This window comes from Patagioenas fasciata, chromosome 3 (genome assembly GCF_037038585.1).
Source record: "Patagioenas fasciata isolate bPatFas1 chromosome 3, bPatFas1.hap1, whole genome shotgun sequence".
Taxonomy (NCBI): domain Eukaryota; kingdom Metazoa; phylum Chordata; class Aves; order Columbiformes; family Columbidae; genus Patagioenas; species Patagioenas fasciata.
In genome coordinates, this window is record NC_092522.1 from 78,149,420 (window position 1) to 78,168,980 (window position 19,561).

Genomic DNA, 19,561 nt, shown 5'->3' on the forward strand with positions numbered 1-19,561 from the left:
CGATCCGGCGGAGAGGATTTAGCGATGAATGGGTGGAAAGTAGCTGGTCGTTGGGGATATCCCGAAAGAAGTGCTAAAATGTTAGCTTTAAATGCTCTAATTTTGGTCTGTATGACTGACCAGTGCGGCGATATTAGCAGTTGTCTTTAACACAAAAGCAGGAAAGATTCGGGTATAAACATTCAGGGCTGCCAATTAAAACTATAAATCGCTATGGGAAGTTTTTTACGTTTAAAAAGCTATATGAGCTTCAAGACTATTAAAGCAGAGCCTGTCAAAATTCCCATTTTGTTGTTTCTTGATAAATAGTTTCTCAGCTGGAATCAGTAAAATCCAAGCTATTTTTCTCTGGCTCATAGGCCGCCTAGCCAAGAGAGGATTACATTTACTGACCTTTTATGCTAACAAAAATAAATGTTACTTTGTACTCTTCCACTGTTCGGGTCTAATTATAGTTACTCGCATTGCAATTCTCTAGCTCACCTCAAGTTTTTGGACAGGTCTTGAAATTCTGATGCCGGGCTTGTATCAACGGGTCTAGCAACACTGCTAAAAATACTTTCTGTAGAGTAGGAAAAGGAAATTAAGGTATTTCTTTTAATCACAAGTGAATACGTAGAGCTGTGTTTGGAGTTAGCGGCCTGATTCCTACTATTGTGCTTTTTCTCCCTGAACATTAACAGGTTTAGTACAGGGGAATCCAGGGAAATATATATATATATCTTTATAAAATATATAAAAATGTAAAAAATTTGATACTATATGAAAGTATATGTATGTATTTTAAAGGAACTTGTTTCTAGTTCCATTTTTACTCTGTCCTGCTTCAAACTGGTTCAGAGAAATTGTGGGTTTGGATTACTGAATCTGAGAGAGGCTTCTCAATAGTTTGCAATATACTAAATACAGTATAGTGTAATTTATACAGTTTGGGCTGTATGGGATGTTTTTCTCAAAGCAGATTTTGCCAGTAAAAGTTATAAATACAACATACAGACTATCTGACAGGCTTGACAGCTATAATGCTTTTCTTTAAAAACCCAAGCCAATGAAACAAACAAATAAACCAACTTGAATATTAAGTTGAAAACTTAATCTGGCACCTTTGCATCAGCATCTTCCTTGTTAAAGATTCATATGAGAAGTGAGCCCGTTGCCAGTGACAATGATGAGTCACTGGAACAGACTGCTACAGGAGGACTGGCTTTTATCAGGCACAAGTTACCAGAGCCTGTTCAAAGGCCAAACAGGTGGTGATCTCCCAACTAAGTCTTGGAGGAAGTCAGAATGTATGATCTTAAGTCTTTCTTTTAGGTTTTTATATATGAAGTTCGACTGTTAGTCTCATTTAGAAACTTTGCTGCTAGCTTCTTTAAATAGGCCAAAAAGTTCTAGAAGAAAATAAGTCCATCTTGATACAGCAAGTTCAGATCCCATGGTTGTAGCTGTCTTGATTAATAATAATAGATATGAAAGTTATAACAGATATGAAACCAATTGTATACACACAAGCTGCAGTAAAGGTTTAAGAACAAGTTAAGCTTAATAAAATCAAATACATTACTTTAAGAAAATCTTTTGTAACTTGTCTTCTTAGGGAGTTGATCTAAGAGAGAAGTATTCTATATTGTATGAATATAGAGTAGTAAGTCTTAGTTCTTATGACTGTCCTCATGAATGAAAATTTTTGTTGTAATCTTTGGATTTGCATTTGTGGAAGAAATAATGCAATCCAAGTATTCAATTTTTAATGCTGCAGACTTTCGTCAGGCGTGAAATGGTTTTCTGTTGATTTCATGGCCAAGAGGAATTTTATTTAAATCTCTGCCATGAAGATGGCAGATAAAGCAAACTATTAAATTAAATATAATTATCCCATAGAACTTGTAGCTTTCAGCAATGATTCTAAAGGTAAATAGCTTAGTAACATTGTAAAAATGTGGAATCGCATTCAGAACACCATCTGTACTTAAAGGACTTGCTTGTATTAATATTACATTATCTCTCTGTTTTAAGACATGAAACTGTGTTTCTTTAAGTGAACAGTAATATGTCCCATTATGCTTTCTAAACCTTATTCTCTGCCAAGTTATTAAAGGACATAGAGCCCAGGGCAGGAGGAGGCAAAACCCAAAAGTTCTCCTGGGAACTCATGCTGCCCTCCTCTTCTCTCCTGTGGGATGGTCCAGCTCAGACCAGCAGTCTGAGCCTGGACTGATTTTTTTTTTGTTTTTTGTGTTTGTTTTTTTTTTTTTTTTGTTTTGTTTTGTTTTGTTTTGTTTTGTTTTTTTTTGGTTTTTTTTTTTTTGGTTTTTGGTTTTTTGTGTTTTTTTTTTTTTGTTGGTGGTGGTTTTTTTTTTTTTTCTTTCTCCTTGCACGTGAAACAGAGAATTGGAAAATGTGCTTTCTTTATCTTTCTGCCCTCCATCCATGATAGGTCAGTGAGGAAAGCAAAGATTTGAATTTTCCATGTGGTCTGGTAGCTAATTGTGGGGCTAGTGCCCTCTTGCCAGTTGGAGTAATCGACAAATATTTAAGCATAAGCAACTATGCTGCTGGTTTCTTTGCAGCTTTGTGTCAGGAGCAAGTTGGTAGAATGTGTTATATGGCTGGCATAAGCTGGTGAGCTGCAGGCTTGGCAGCAGCCTGTATCAGCATGGCATCCCTCTGAGCCTGCCTTTGTCATGGTCTCTTTTTTTCTTTTTTCTTTTTTTTTTTTTCCTGGAGAAAAAATTCCTCTGAAATATGGTAGAATCCTAAGTGTGCAACTTTCTTCTTTGCTATTAGTAAATATTAATAAATGGTATTATTAATACTACTGTTAAAAAATAGTATTGCCTGTGTGCAATCTATAAAAATTAATTATTGCTTAACATATTATAAATTCCTGTTAATTTGACTTGTATTGAGGATGTGTACATGTATATACATGTGTATATAATAGCATATATTTTTAGCCTAAGAGAATATATCTAATTTCTTATTTAGATTAGACAAGTTATTTTTGCAAGAATTATTACAAAGACAGTATCAGCAAACAAGCATCCTTTTTTTTTTCTAATTTAGACTTCCTTTTTAATAAAAGCAAGGTCTTTAAAGTCACTTTGACCAAATATATATATTTTAGATATTTCAATTTTAATGCTTTAACCAAGTGACAAGAGTTCGAATATCTGCATACGAAAGTATTTGATGAGTGTTTTTTGAGATAAAACTCCAAATATATCATAGCTTTTTGTTGACTTCTTGCATATGCAGTATTTTGCACATATTTAGAGCACATTGCATATAACCTTGCAGAATAGCAGGTCATCCCAACCAGTATGCTGTATGTCTGCAGCTAACACAAATATGTGGGGAATTAAAAGCAATGGAAGGTCTTAACATCTGATCATTAAAAGTATTCTGCCTGGCTTCTATCAGATCAATTAGATGTATGTGACTGCAATGCAAATACAAGGTGTACATCAGTACTTGGAGAAGAATTGTTGAAAGTATGAGATTTGCTAGGTAAAGACTGAGCAGAACATACTGCTCTGCTGAGGTATGTATATTTATAAAAATAGCCATTTAGATAAACAGCACAGGCATAGATGGGAGGCAGGTTCTCTAGGTATAACCACAAGATCACAGAATCACAGAATGTTAGGGATTGGAAGGGACCTCAAAAATTCATCTAGTCTAATCCCCCTGCGGGAGCAGGAACATCTAGATGAGGTTACACAGGAAGGCATCCAGGCAGGTCTTGAATGCCTCCAGAGTAGGAGACTCCACAACCTCCCTGGGCAGCCTGTTCCAGTGCTCTGTCACCCTCACTGAGAAGAAGTTTCTTCTCAAATTTAAGTGGAACCTTTTGTGTTCCAGTTTGTACCCATTACCCCTTGTCCTAAGATGTTAGCCTACATAGGATAAAAGATGGCAGGAAACCAGAATAAAACCCAGAGTTGTCAAAAAGCTTAGAATTTGGCATGTAAAGCTGGACTGGGGGATAAATAGAAGGAAGAAAGAAACTGGTCTCATCCTCTTTGTGAAGTAGAGTCACAGTACCAAACATCTCATTGAAGAAGAAAATTAATAATGAAAAAATAACTTTGTTCCCTGTTGATGTCTTCACTGATGTAAACAACAGGAAACACAGAGAAAATAGGAAACTGTTTTGCTGAAGATGCACATGAGGTGCATGAAGATACATGAACAAAACTGGAACCAACAAATACATAAAGAGGCATAGCTAAAAGGGATATTGGAAGAAAGAAACAGAAGACACACAGATTAATGGATTAACAGATAAAGCTGAGGTAATTGAAACGTTCTCTGAAACGGTTAATCCAGCCAGTGTAGTTAATAGCCATGATAAAAGTGTAAGTAGTACTTGGCCTAAACTAGGTGGGGGAAACTGTAGGTTGCTTGGATAAGCAATAGATTTTCAATCTGGTAGGACCTGATGAAATGAATCCTGAAGTGCTTAAAAAACCAATTAGCCGAAGCAATCTCTGACCTGATAGCGGAGGAAATAGTAGAATAAAACAAGAATACTGGTGCGTACCTCTTCAGTATAGGTGGGATGGGATGAAGGGGAAACTGGTAGATTTTAACTTCAGCTCGAAGAAAAAAATACTGGAGCAGTGCCAAAACAGATTTTTAGTGCCTAGAAAAAGAAGTTGAGCAATAGCCAAACCAGACTTATCCAGGATAAATTATTATAAATCCAGCATTCATTCTTCTATGATGGAGTAACAAGCCCTGTGGTGCAAAGAGATGCTGTAATATTAGTGTGTTGAAATACTGGAGTCCTCAATATTCACATGATATTCTCATTAATAAGCTAGAATTATGATCTAGAAACTACTGTGCAGTGAGTAAAACTAGCTGGAAAACCAGCCCCAAAAGGCAAGCAAGGTCAGGAAGCAAGTACTCTGCACAGATTTTACAAGGTCCTGTCCAGCACAATCTTGATTAGCAAGGGTTTGTGCTTGTTGAATTGCAGATTACAAACTGGGAGGGAGAGTAAGAATACTGGAGAGCAGCCATAGAATTTAAGATTATGTTAATAGTTAACTGGAGATTTATCATATCTTCCAGACCTCTGACTTTTCCTTTTTTTTGGTGATGAATGTTTGAAGAAATTGGTGATGGTACGGTCAGCTAAAAAGGAGGCTGAGACAATATGTTCCCAAATACACAGGGGATGAAGGAGATTAAAAGACTGCTGCAAAGAGGAAGGAAACATGAGCTAGAATGAATGATCTAAATTCCAGCAAAACTTCTGTTGGACATTTGGGGGAAAATTTCAAGGATTAGGATAGTAAAGCAATGACATAGGCTATCCAGTCATGTTAGGAATGATATGCTTATTTGATCTCTCCTTGGGAAAGGCAGGATGTTGCTAACTGGATGAGTTTTCCTTCCAGCCTCTTTTTCTGTGGTTTATTTTGGTAACTGCTTGGTTGGACGCACCCTCCAAGTGCTCTCCCTTTGATCTCCAAGACCATATGTACCAGATACGTAGCACTGGAACTTGTGGTCTGGAACCTTTGTCTCTTCACTGAAAAGCAGCAGGTGGGCTTGGGATGACTTGAAGTAACCTCCTTGCTTTCTTAGGCCTACTGCTCTAGGGAAGAAATTTGACAGAATCCCATAGTTTGCACAGAGGGCTTTATGGCACATAATGAGAGGTTGGTCATGTCAGCAGCCAAATGTAGTATGTGTCCTCTTGTATTACAACCTTTGGGTGCTGCCTGTAACTTATGCTTGTTTGTCAGGGGACATGTAACGGAATACCCTTACCTTTCCAAATCCCGGCAAAATACATGTATTGATTTAAATTAAATGAGGATCCAGAAAAGATGGGAAGACTTCTAGTTACAGCCAGAGCAGGCACCATGTCCTCTTCCTCCACCACAATGTGTGGGACATATAAAGCCTCTGCCAGGAGAGGAGGGAGAAGTTCCCCTGTGTATGCCCATAAGGGATAAAATAGGTGTTACTTTTCAGTCTCATTACTAGATTTTTCTCACGACAGCGTTCATTATCTCTTTGCTTTGTTTATGTACCATGTCTGAGCTCTACAGTGCATGCTTGTTAAGAGTAGCAAGAGTGAAGCTCAAATATGCTCCTTGCTCTCAAACGGTTTATCCTGATGACTCTAGTATTACAGGAGATTGGTTAATTTTGCAAATCCTTAATCTGCTTTTGGGGTAATCTTTGATAAATTACTTCATAACTTTTTCTTCTGTCTTTTTTGCCCTCCTGCACAACAGAAAAAACTTTCTTTAGTGAACTTTGAAATCTGTAGCTAGGCAGATCTGTTAGGTTGTGGGAATTTTTTTTTAATTTTTTTTTTTTTCCCCTCTGGTCAGAGTTAATTTGACTGTGTCCTGCTGCATGATAGTGATGTTCCCCCGTGATGCTTGCTGTTGGTTAGTCACCGTGGAAAGGTGTCTCAGTTGAAATGTATAGTCTGTTCAAGCCTACGAATTTAAATATAGTATCCTCACTGGTGGTGGTGAATCTGGTCCATCTGGAAGCTGACTAGTCTCCTTGCACAATGCCAATAACCAAATCGGTTTCTGTTTCCCATAGTACTCTTATGTAAAGTGAATGAAAACATCCTTTTTTGTGAGCTCTCTTCAGAGCAAAAGTATGTTCTTGTCTCTTCTAGCCATTAAGTGGAATGGGTTTAATTATGTATTGTAGGTTGCTCCCTTCAAAAGCCACATGCCACTCTGCCAGATTGCTAGTTTAGAAAACAGTTGTCTCTTAGGGTTTGTTTGTTTGTTTGGTGTTTTGGTTTTTTGTTTTTTTTTTTTTTTTTTGTGTGGTGTTCAGATATTCTTGCTCTTAATATTGGGAGTGATACTGAAGTAATGAAATGATGCACTTAAATGATTAGTCTTACTAACAGCTTCTGCTAGCCTACAAAACAAACTGTACCTCTGCAGTATTTATTGTAAACATGTGCTGATGATGGGCCTGTATCACTTATGTGGTGAGGCTGCCTGGAGAAGTTAAGGGAAAAGACTTAATCTTGACATGTCAGGGAATGTTCTGAGCAAGGGTGTGAACATATTTTTTTGAAAAACTTAAATGGTCCATAGTCCTTAGATTGCCTTGTCAGACTCCTCCCTCCTTCAGCCTACTTGCCTCCTTTCTGAAGGCTTCAGTCTGTTGAGAGAGAAGAAAGGAAATCTTCTTTTGTTGAGCTTGTCAACTGCAGAATTGTCTGACCCTGAGAAATGTCTTGGGTTGGAATAAAGACTTGCCTGAAAACAGTGGAGGTTTCCAAAGTAATATAGAGTGCGATATCTGGGGTCACTTCTAATGCTGTTTCTGTGTTTGGAGTCTTTCAATAATTTTCCATACTAGCTGTATGCCATTCTTCTTGTATGGAAATGAGCTTTGCATAGTCAACTTATAATTGTTTGGGATAACTTGATCTGTACATTTTCGGGTTTATGTGATTCTGCTGAATTGATTTTCAGGACATTCTAACTAAAATTTTTATTTTCACAAGAAGTGAAGGTTGAAGAACACATTTGATAATATTAGCTTGGTTGATTTTTATTTTTATTTTTTGACTGCATTGAAATGTTTTAAACTGAAGAAATCGAACACAAACCTTTCCTCATCTCTTATTATATACTAACGAGTTACGCAAATATAGGGTGTGCATTGGTGGCTTACATAAAAAAGGTTTGTTTCCTGATTTTTTTCATAGGAGCTAATATCTGGAGATCTGTAGAAACCGAAAATGCTTCAGCTTGAATGCATTTTGTAAATAATGGCATCTGTTCTCCTGATCTAGCAGTTGCTAAGTCACACAAGCTCTGTTTTAGATTTTTTTATGCTTCTTTTGAGAGGTAATTCTAGAAATTTGCTGTTCTTTTAATCTCATAGCTGGTTATGATCCTTTCCAGTCTACACTTATGTATTCTAGTGTCAGCTTAGTCCTTTATCTTAAATTATTTTTGTCGCTCCGATATGATGGTGTATGGGTGGCAGTGATCCTTCCCCTCACTGCACTGATTTTTCTAGAAGTTCTGCTCTGCTTTAAGTTGCCAAAAAGCCACGTTATTTCTACTTCAACAAAAAAAAATCAAAACCCACCACAACAACAAACTTATAATTTGTTTTGTCCATTTGATATGTAAATAACTGTCTACATTTTGGGGGGCTGGTATGCAATGCGAATAAATTTTAGGTATCTTGAGGAAAAGTTCAATCAAAGTGAAAAGCACTAAGAATTTGGAAAGGCTTAGAAATTAGTATATGATATGCAAAGTATTAAGTAAAAAAAATGTATTGACTCCTAGGTTATGTAAAATAATATCTCTTCCATTAGCTTGACCAAATACGTTGTTTAAAACAAAATTACATTGTCTCACTGTGACAAGTGCAAAGTGAGCACTTGCTGTTTTGTCATCTTACTCCTGACTTTTTCTTCAGGTCACAGTTTCTCCTTTTAAAACAAACATAGTGGAAAAGTACTGAATATACCATTGTAAGACAGAAGATAGTTTTGAAAGCTTGAGTATATTTTCCTGTGGATACTGAATGTTTAAATTTCCAAAAATATGGTTTGCTGTCAGTATGGTTTTCTATTCCAGTAAGTTGTTTACAGTTTAAGGGGGAGAAAAAAAAAAAGGCTCAGCTCTCTCTCCAGAAATTGAGTGAAACATGGAAATCTTCACTTGGACCTGCATACATGAATTAAATCCAAAAAGTTAAGTTGTGGTTTTTCTCTTGTTTACCACTTTCTTGATGTTTCCAATGACTTTGACTTTTTTTTTCCCTTTTTTTTTTTTTTTCTGGAAAGCTTAGGCTAAATTGCTGCCAAAAGTTGGGTTGGGAAGGTGAACTGGTTTAGTTCTGTTTATACCTAGTAAACAATTAACTGTTTTCCAGACTCCAGCTTTATGGCTTTATGTAGAAATCAAACTTGTTCTTTTAAGTCATTTTGGGTCAAACGTATCACCGGGTGTTGTTCACTAGTGCATAAATATAACCCCAAAATACATTAGGATGGTATTTTAAAAATAGAAGTGATGTTAGAATGCACACTACTATTTATGTAATTGGATATAAGTCTTCTTTCTGTGTAACTACAAGAACTTACTATCAATCCAGGCATTGTGCTAAAGGAAAGCACAGTGCTTCTGAAAACATGGTTGGTTTTGACTGTAAATTAAATAGAAATTGTAACTTTCTCTCACTTTCTATGCTTCCTGGAGTCAGCAATGTGATTATCTCAGTCGCAGGTCTTTCCTGGCAAGTCCTTTGCCTACCTATCTGACTGGTTTTGTGAGCTTGAGTTTTGAGACTGAAGGTGTAACAACCTCTTAGTTAAATTTTCCTCCCTGGGATATTCTTGCTATTGAATTGTTTTTAAACTAGAATACCTAGCTTGGAAGAACTAATGTTAAGGATTCCTTAACTCATAGAGTGTAAATGTGAAATAACATATTTGTTCAAAGGAGGAACAAACTTGAAAATGGAAACTTACTTAAAGCTCCAAAGCCTTTCCTGTGTGCCTTTTTTTTTTTTTTTTAAATTTGAAAGAGGAGGGGAACCTCTTTTCTGAAAGATTTTTTTCCATTGCAGCTTGTTGCTGAGCCTCCACTGTTTTTCGTGTTTTGGTGCAACAAAACTCTTAGCTTTAAAATGCAGCCTGTTTGCCAACAGAACATTCCACTAAGATTAAACTGTTTGTTTGGATTTTTCCATTTATTTAAATTTTAGTTCTAATCTTGATTTGCACTGATTTCCATGTAGAAGAAGGACTGAAGAGAGGAAAAAGCTTTTCTTAAACTTTCTATTTCTCTGAATTTCTAATCAATGCTGACTGCAAAGCTATGTCTGTTTCACAGCAATAAAAACTGGCAGCTGCCATGCACTTAACATTTTCTGGAGCTCACCAGTTTATGAAGATAAGTCTTTATCATGACAAGATTGCTTTCAGTATTTGCCTTAACTTCATAGGTGTCCATTATGTCCTTCCCACTTGTGTTACAGAAAAGTTTTGGAAGCATTGTAACTTAACTTAGCTTACTGTTTGTTTTTTTTAAACAGGTATGTTTATAACAGTTCAATGTATTTTCCTAGAAATTAATGTGCAAATAGTGCTCTATAAGTGAAGCTTAAATCTGATGGTTTTGTTGCTACTGTTGTATTCCAGGACACAGGAAAAGAAGCCAAAGGGAAATACTTTTGTCTGGTTTTTAGAAGGCGTTTGGCTTCTAGCCTTCTAGTTTTTCAAATGTGCAGAACATGACAACTCTCTTTGGCTGACGTTGTCTGGCATCTGTCGGAAGAAGAGGTGTACATTGGGAAGGTCAAAGGTTGCTTCTCTTTCCTTCATTACTTGGTGTCAGGTCTCTCTGTTAAAGGATTCAAGTTTTTGGGTAAGGTTTCACTAGGAATGAAAGCTGTATTTTTTTTTTTTAATGCAGAAGATACTTTTGTATTGTGCAATGTAAAATACATTGAAATTTTAGATTCTGAAGGTAGTAGTTAACTCTTTATAGCTTATGCGTTAAGTGAATACCTGATACTGAGGCATAGACTGTTTTGTGTGTTATACTTTTTGGAGTTAGCTGGTATGTTTGCTCACACTGGTTAAAAGAGGCTTGGAAGAAGCAGAGTCTTCATACGCTCTGAACACAGGGTGCAAATCATTACTGCTAAGGGCAGTGGAAAATATGGCTGCTTTTAATTTTAAATATTGATAGACTTCCAAACAGATTTGTAGTGACATGTGTACATCAATAACAGTGTTATTTAAGTAAACAGAAATGGCATTAAGGCAAAATACTTATAAAAAATACCTTCTTTTTTCCCCTTGGAAAGCTTAATAAACTGTAAATGAAAAATTAACCGTAGACTCGCTTGACTATGGAGGAAGAATTTGGACAAAATGAGCCTTTGAAGTGGACTGTCTGGTGTTCACACCCCAGAAATAAGACTGGAACTTTTTTATGTTGGTTCTGACAGCTCATCTCAGTTCAGCTCATCAGAAATTTCTGAGAGTCCTTGTAAATGCTTATTATACAACCTGAGAAGCTTTCTGTGAAATAAAGGGGGAAAAGGTAGATGTTCCCCAAACACTTGTAACATCTCAGTTTCAGGACTAAATGGTGTGCTATCTGGGGACTGTTTGGGACCTAGCTGGTTACCTAGATGCCTCAGTGCTTACTGATAAACCAGACTAATGCTATAAATCCATCAATGACAAACAACTTTTCAGTGCCAGCCCACATTAACCCTAGTTTGTACTAGCCTGTTTCAGTTGGCAGTAGTAACCATGTTTTGCACTTTATCCAGGGATGCTGGCGTGGGATGGCCAAAGCAGCATGTTCCAGTGAAAGCCATCTACTTTGTGCTGAAGATACGCCTTTGGTGCAAACTTACCCCAGGTCATCCTTTGCTAATGTAACCTGCCCGATTCTGTCCTGTGTGATGAAGATTGTGTGTCTGTATGTGGAAATTCTGCAGTAGTAATACTTTGTATCTCTTATTTCAGAATAAATTTCTGCACACAGATGTTGGCAGGAAGATGCCCTGTTTGGGAGATCAAGTGGGTCAGATGCCACAGTGGTGATCTGATAGCGTGACCTCCTCTGCGTTCTCCCAGTCTCTCATACAGTAGCAGTGCAGCCAAAGCAGAAATCTGTCTGGCCATGCTGATACTTGGCACCGTCTGGAGTGGCTTAAAACTTGGTGAAGTGCACTTGCTAAATAGCTTGTTATTGTGGAGGGATGGACTAGAGAGAAAGATATTCTTTCTTCTGGGTTACTACAAGACATCTTCTAGATTTGCCAAGTAAAGATGCTGTGAGTTAGCACCCTGGAGGTAACAGTCTCACCTTGGTTGCACTAGTGCTGAACTTAACGGAACGATATGGGGTCAAGCATTTGCTCTTTGCTCTACCTTGCTGTCTAGAGCTGGGCAAATTTGGAACAGAGTCAGATCTGCTGTGACTTGCTGGTGGTGACAGTAGTTCATTTGCTGCCCGTTCTGTTAGGACACTAACTAGGTACGCTATCATTTTTCAAAAAGACTATGTACTTGAACAAAAAAGTCAGTTGTTTCTTTCTTTATACATAGCTGGTTTAGGCAGCTATAAAGAGAACTTCTTGATTTTGTAACAGAAACAAACATACAAATCTGTATCATCATGTGAGTGTTTTCATAACTTCAGCAGAAAAATGAATACTAATATTTAAATATTTCCTCTATAAAATAATTGAAAATTTGTTTATAAATAACAGAATAGACAATCCATTTAGACAGGACTTGTGAAAAGCATCCGGTTTCTTTGTTGTCCAAAACTTCGAAGAAACATAAGTGGAAATCATATTGGAAAGAGCATGTGCTTCAAGTTATGATTTAGTATATATATTATGGTATATAATGGTAAGAGGCAGGCAGTCTAACAAAGAACTAACTCTAAATTCTTAAGCCAAGCATTATTTATTTAATTTTGAAATAGCATGGAGGGATTTTACTAGGGATAAAATTATGTGAAATATCTTCTCCTTCTGTAAGTAACAGAAGCCTGGGATAATAAAATTTAATAGCTTCATTTGAGGCACGATTCCTTTATCTGGTGGAACAGTAGATTCTGATGCTCACTGAAATCAAGCACTCAATTTCTTAAAGATTAAGACAGACTTAATGTGGATAATAGAATCTGTAAACTACCTTATCTTCAAAATCAGTGATACCTGTTACGCAGTTTGTGCTTCTGAATATTGAGCTCTGTTTGGGAAGTATTGAATCTTGAGACTTTGAGATGGCATGGGGAATCTTGTTCTAACAAGTTATTGGAATTATTAACAATTCTGAAGGTTAGAATTAATTAAAAAATGAACCAGCATGCTGTATAATATTCTGCTGCAACAATCTGATTATTATAAGCAAACGTGGAAAAGAAACAGCTATTATATCCTTGTGACAGTTGCTTTCCTTCACTTAATTAGGTATGATAATGACTCTTCACAGAGTATGCTCTGAGTTGGAAATCCAGCGTTATCTGCAGGAGAGTATCCTAAAGGGGATACTGTCATTATTAAAGAAAATTATAAAGCTCTGGAAACATCTTACAACAATCTTTTTTATTTCTCTCTTTTAGTGGAAATAAGTCTAGGAAGTATGTGGTGCAGATTATTTAATAAAGAATCGATTTCTTTTTCCCCCTTGTCTCTGTATTTCAACAGTTCTTTGGTGTGCTTTTAGAGAGTGAAGTTTAGAATTTGCTGGGATGTCAGTGTTTGCTTAATTGTTTCAGAGATAATTGGCATATCAAAATAAAAACTTATAGTGAAAATGTACTGCTTTTGACAATGTGCTTGCAGAGGAAGGCTTCCTCAGTAACAACTGAAAGTCCCGTGGAGACGAGAAGGAAAAATAGGCTTGGAATAGCCCAAAACTATGTGTGTGAAAGTCTCACATTCCAGCTGTGCTTTGCTCCTCTTGGATCAGTGACTTGAGAGAGCAATTGAACAGACAAAGGAGATCTTCTCAAGCAGTAGAAATTACGTGTTTTTTCTCTAAAGCAGTAAATATCTTAGAGCATTTTCCTTGGACATATGAGTATCCCCTTTAAGCATGAGTGGGATCTGAAATTTGAAACCTGGTCTGCCTCATCTCAAGTAAGAGACCTAACTGGGACCTAACCCTACCTAAGGGACCGACACTGAAGTACCTGAGGTGTTAAAACTTCCTCAAGTTAGGAAAAAATTACTTGTCCAGCTGCTGTGACATTCATTTGCCTTAGTGCAAAAGTGCTTTATCACAGTATCACACAGTATCACAGTATGTTTGGGATTGGAAGGGACCTCAAAAGATCATCTAGTCCAATCCCCCTGCTGGAGCAGGAACGCCTAGGTGAGGTCGCACAGGAATGTGTCCAGGTGGGCTTTGAATGTCTCCAGGGAAGGAGACTCTACAACCTCCCTGGGCAGCCTGTTCCAGTGCTCTGTCACCCTCACTGAGAAGAAATTCTTTCTCAAATTTAAGTGGAACCTCTTGTGTTCCAGCTTGATCCCATTGCCCCTTGTCCTATCATTGTTTGCTGCTGAGAAGAGCCTGACTCTGTCCTCGTGGCACTCACCCTTTATATATTTATAAACATTAATAAGGTCACCCCTCAGTCTCCTCTTCTCCAAACTAAAGAGCCCCAGCTCCCTCAGCCTTTCTTCATAAGGGAGGTGCTCCCTACGCTGGACCCTCTCCAGCAGTTCCCTGTCCTTCTTGAACTGAGGGGCCCAGAACTGGACACAATATTCCAGATGGGGTCTCACCAGGGCGGAGTAGAGGGAAGGAGGACCTCTCTCGATCTACTGACCACCCCCCTTGTAATACACCCAAGGATGCCATTAGCCTTCCTAGCCACAAGGGCACAGTGCTGGCTCATGGTCATCCTGTTGTCCACCAGGACCCCCAGGTCCCTTTCCCCTACACTGCTCTCTAATAGGTCATTCCCCAACCTATACTAGAACCTGGGGTTGTTCCTGCCCAGATGCAGGACTCTACACTTTCCCTTGTTAAATTCCATCAGGTTATCCCCCGTCCAACTCTCCAGCCTGTCCAGGTCCCACTGGATGGCAGCACAGCCTTCTGGCGTGTCAGCCACTCCTCCCAGCTTAGTGTCATCAGCAAACTTGCTGATAGTACACTCAATTCCCTCGTCTAAATCGTTAATGAATATATTGAATAATACTGGCCCCAGTAGTGACCCCTGAGGCACTCCACTAGATACTGGCCTCCAACTGGACTCCGCACCATTGACCACCACTCTCTGGCTTCTCTCTTTAAGCCAGTTTACAACCCACCTCACTACTCTATTGTCGAGACCACACCTCCTCAATTTAGCTGTGAGGATGCTGTGAGGGACTGTGTCAAAGGCTTTACTGAAGTCAAGGTAGACCACATCCACCGCTCTGCCATCATCCATCCACCTTGTTACATTCTCATAAAAGGCTATGAGGTTGGTCAAGCATGACTTACCCTTGGTAAAGCCATGCTGACTGCCCCTAATGACCCTCTTATCCCTGATATGCCTTGAGATGATATTAAAGATATTAATATTAATAATTAATATTAATATTGATATTAAAGCGGTGAGCAGGTTTCTAAGGCCCTCTGAGGTGGGGTGAAGGACTTTAACCAACTAAGTAGTTGTAATACAGTTTTAGATTAATGATGTGAGCTGAATAAGGATTGTGGGGAAGATTGAAACATGCTGTAATAGTTTTGACAATCATAATGTTCGGTATTTATCTCCTGTTTATTTTTTAGAACACTTCTAAGTGTGTTGACTTAAGAAAACCAGGATACAGTACATGTTTATATGGCTTGATTAAAGTTCAGCTGCTGGGATCTTTCTTTTTGGAGAGGGGAAAAAAAAATATTTATTTTGTGCTACAGAAATAGGTAAAAATTTCTTGTACCATGAGGACAAAACATTTTTTTTTCTTTTAAGTCAGATGAAAGGTTTCTATCTCTATGTCCCTTATTATTATATTAAAGCACAGTATCTCCATTTGTGTGGTGATGTCCCCTTAGCAGGGCCTCAGGGGTTAAATGTAATGTCATCTGAATGCAGCTGCAGTGTTTTCAGGACCGAACTGCCTCACCGATTGTGGGCTACCAGGTGTGCCAGGTACCATAGCAGTAAATAGATCGAGTCCATGCCCATGCTTACAGTTAAATTAGCTTAAGCAAACTCTTGCTCCCTTGAGCACGTTTCACAGAATTCCACATGGAAAGGGTTTGATAGCAGTCTTGAGATGACAACTTGCTATAGTTCAGCTCTGCCAGGCTTCTTGGAGACAGGAATAGCAGTTTTTTAGATCCTTAGCTGTAATGGAGCAAAAACATTTTCTTTGGATAGTATCCGTATCCTTTTGTTTCTTACACAGGCTTGTTTTAATGTGTGGTTGATCTAAATGAACTGAAGCTGATGTACTCACTACAGAAAGATGTAATGAATTTGAAGGAACACTTGGGGGAGACTTCATGTCTCATGTTTTATTTCCAGGTTTTTATTTGTTCCAAGTAACATCATTGTGAATTGAGATCTGTTATGCTAAAACTCTTGAAAAACGAAACCCTGGTCCTTAACTTATTGTCTCCTGCTATTTCTGGTTACAGAATAGTAACATTAAGGCTTCTTGACATGGGGCATATTTTTAGGGCTTTTTTTGTTGGTGATGATATCTTACAAGTTTTCTTTAAACATGATATAATTGTAACTGACTGACTACCTATATATGAAAGCATGTATGACTAAGAAGTTTGTTATAGCAGGTGAACCAGATCATCGTAAGACTTGATGTATTAGTTATGAATGCTCACCACTATATTCAAGTTGCATGCCTATTTCTATTTTAATTCCTGATTTTTAGTATCTCAATTTTTATCTCAATTTTATAAGGAGTTTATCTTCAACTGAAACTTCCCAAATTTGACCTTTGTAGTGTTAACCAAAACTGTGCATCAATATCTTTAAAAAACAAAAGGGAAAGAACACATACAGCAAAAATTCACCTCTTCTAAACACAGGAGACCTGTTCCCACATATTAAAAACCAAACAAATGGGGGGGGAACACCCAAACACACACACACCCCTCAAACAAACAAAACCCCCCAAAGAAACAAACAAAAAACCCACCAAACACAAACCCCAACCATAACACAAACAAAACCAGACTTTCCCTGATCTAAGCAGAAAATATTAGCATAGGTGCTAGGAGAAGATGATTGCCATAATCAATCTGTTTTTTTTTTTCTGAAGGATCTAGCAAGAGAGGAAAATTAAATTGTCAGAGAACTTAGGTGATTAACTTCTTTAGTTATGAGCTTACCAATGAAGAATTTTAAATTAGCATATGGCAGCATATGGAGAGATCACAAATCAGCAGATTCTAGTTGGGGGGAGATGGCTGATATTGAATGTTTTGGGACTTTTTAGCTCCTATTAATGAATGTGTTTAAGCTGTTCTAGAAAATAAGTTTTTCTGCTGAACTGTATTACCTGTAAAGTAAAATCATATGTGGTGGTGTTGCTGTTTTGCTGCCTGTTTTTTTTTTTCCCTACTGTAAACAGAGTAAAACTACTGCATTGTCTAGGCTGGCTTTTGGAAGGAATCTACTTAAATATTTTTAATTGTCCACGATTATAAAGAAAGAGTCCACTTTTGGTAGAAGTAACTAGACTATTTGCTCTGTGACTGTGGTCTATTACAAAGGACTTGCTCAGGCATGCTAGAAGGGACCCTGCACTGGTGGAACTTGCGGCTGCTGTGCTGTATTTTAGCTTCTCTCCTGCTATATAAGTTGATGGCAAAGACTCTGCCAGTTGGACAGGTGCTCCACTTAGTTCAACCCTGCCTGTAGCAATCACCCAACAGACCCCATGCATCCCCAGAGCTTTTCTACCAGGCTCTAATGCATCAGAACATAGGTAATATTTCTAATTAAAGAAGGGGGGGAAATGTATTAGAGCTTATAGCATCTTATTCAGATGAAAATACTCTTCAAATTGTTTCAGCTCCCTTACTATAAGTATGCAACTGAGAGTTACACAGCTTATATCTTTGAGGAGTTTTCATATGCAATGCTGTACTACTTATAGCTCTGGGCATGCATTGGATAGCTTCCCACAGATGATCTGAATGGTAATTCAGACACTCGGTGTCCATTTAGATCATGATTGTGACAGAACTTACTAATGTAGTATTTTCATTGACCAGTTTGTCCCTGCTTTGTCTGTGACATGTAGCTCACAGTAACAATACAAGAGGTGAAGTTCTGCAGCAGATGGCACTGTAGGAAGAGGTAAACCTAACAGAAAAAGGTTTTCTCTATAGTAGAAGGTAAACTAAAAAACTGGAATAATTTAAGTAGATTCAACTTCTAGTAATTCCTACTATCAGAATGCTTTATTTTTTAACTTTGGTGCTTTTATAGTACAGGGTTTAAAAAAAAAATCACAAAACAATACGAGATCTTAAGATTTGTGGCACTCATAGTCAGCAACATGGTGTTCCTCTGTCCTGCATGATTATTCAGCAAGACAAAGGTCCTGGTTTTTACTAAGTCATTGAAAGACAATTCTGCAGCCCAAAGACTGTAGCTGAGTTCAGAAAACTTGTGGTTATGCCTTGACTCAGACCTTCAAAACTGAGAATCCTTCTAACCCTGTAGGTAAAGTCAGTGAGCAGCTAGGCAGAAACCTCATCAGATGTTCAGCCATGCATAAGAATGTGTCAGTTTTGAAGGTGGGCAATAGTTCCAAGCTCACTCTGGATCCAGAGATTAAATGTTTTCTTCTCCATCTCCTCTCAGAGCTTGCAGAACATGGTGTTCTTGGAGCATGTTTACTGAAGACCTATCAGATGGGCTCTGCACAAAACAAACCAGAGCTACCCCTCCCACTCCTGAGTAATAGCTCAGTGGTTACAGCATTCCCAAAGAGTGAGGACTCGAGGTTCAGCACCTTTTATGCCTGAGGTGATTCAAAGTCTTACTTCTTACATGCCTAGGCTCCTGACATGAGAGAATTGGACTAGTTCTTGGCTCTCATTTCTGGGCCAGTGAACACCTTAAGGACTGCCTGTAAAGCAGGACTAGTGCAGCTGAAAGTGCTGACTGTGTTGCCATCATTAAATAGCTTAACTTTCTTGTTCAGGAAGGAGAAGCTTAAATCACCTCAGGCTTGTTCATGACTTGAACTTGGCCTCTATCTTGTTTAAGTGATCTGACCACTGAGGTGAGAGAGAGGTAGTCTCTGGGCTTGAGGTTGCGGTCTTGAACAGATGTAGGTGCCTTTTGGTGGCTGGCAGAAAGCTCTAGCATAGTGAGAGATGAGAATGAAGATGCACTCCTGCCTTTGGTGCTTCCTGTTGACTAATTTAGGTGGCTTCCAACTGGACTTGCAGGTTTTTGTGAATGCTAGGTAAGGTTCATTATCCTCCTTAACATTTCTATAACTACAATAAATATAACTTCTGTGTTCCTTATAGACTTACAGACTGAAGTATGATGTTTGCTATGAGATCGAGGTGCTGACAAAGTGTTGTTACCTTGAGCATCATTGTTCTTGTCTCTACAGTGTAAAATTTGACCTTCCACTAAGATACTTGTTCTTTTAAATACCATTTAAAGGCTTCTACAATAGATAACTAAACTGCCTTTGTGTTCTTGTGGTGAGAATGAACATTAAACTTCCAGCTCACAAGCATTTGAAAAGGCAGTTCAAAGAGGTGTTTTGTCTTTTGTTTCTTGCACCTGTTTATAGTACATAGTCTGCCTATAATGAATAAGGACTTTCCCCCCCCGGGCACAAGTAAGCATGCTTTTCTTTACTGAGGGTCTTTTCTGAAGGCTTGAGAGCTTTTATCTTCCCAGTAGATCTCCAGGCTTCTTCCACTTCACATCCCCTTACACTTGAGGGCACTGTAGGTTCATTCTTCCTTTATAGTTGAGTAGCTCTACAAGCTCTTAGAGAAGGTTTGAACTAGAACTGGGTGTCTCGGCTATTTTTTGTAAGTTTTCTA

The 19,561-nt window shown here is 38.1% G+C and overlaps 1 protein-coding gene across 2 annotated transcripts in view; it reads left to right on the forward strand.

Annotated features, from left to right (window-relative positions):
* Nucleotides 1-19,561, forward strand: part of SESN1 (sestrin 1) — an 81,280-nt gene that overhangs the window by 954 nt on the left and 60,765 nt on the right. The window lies entirely within an intron of this gene.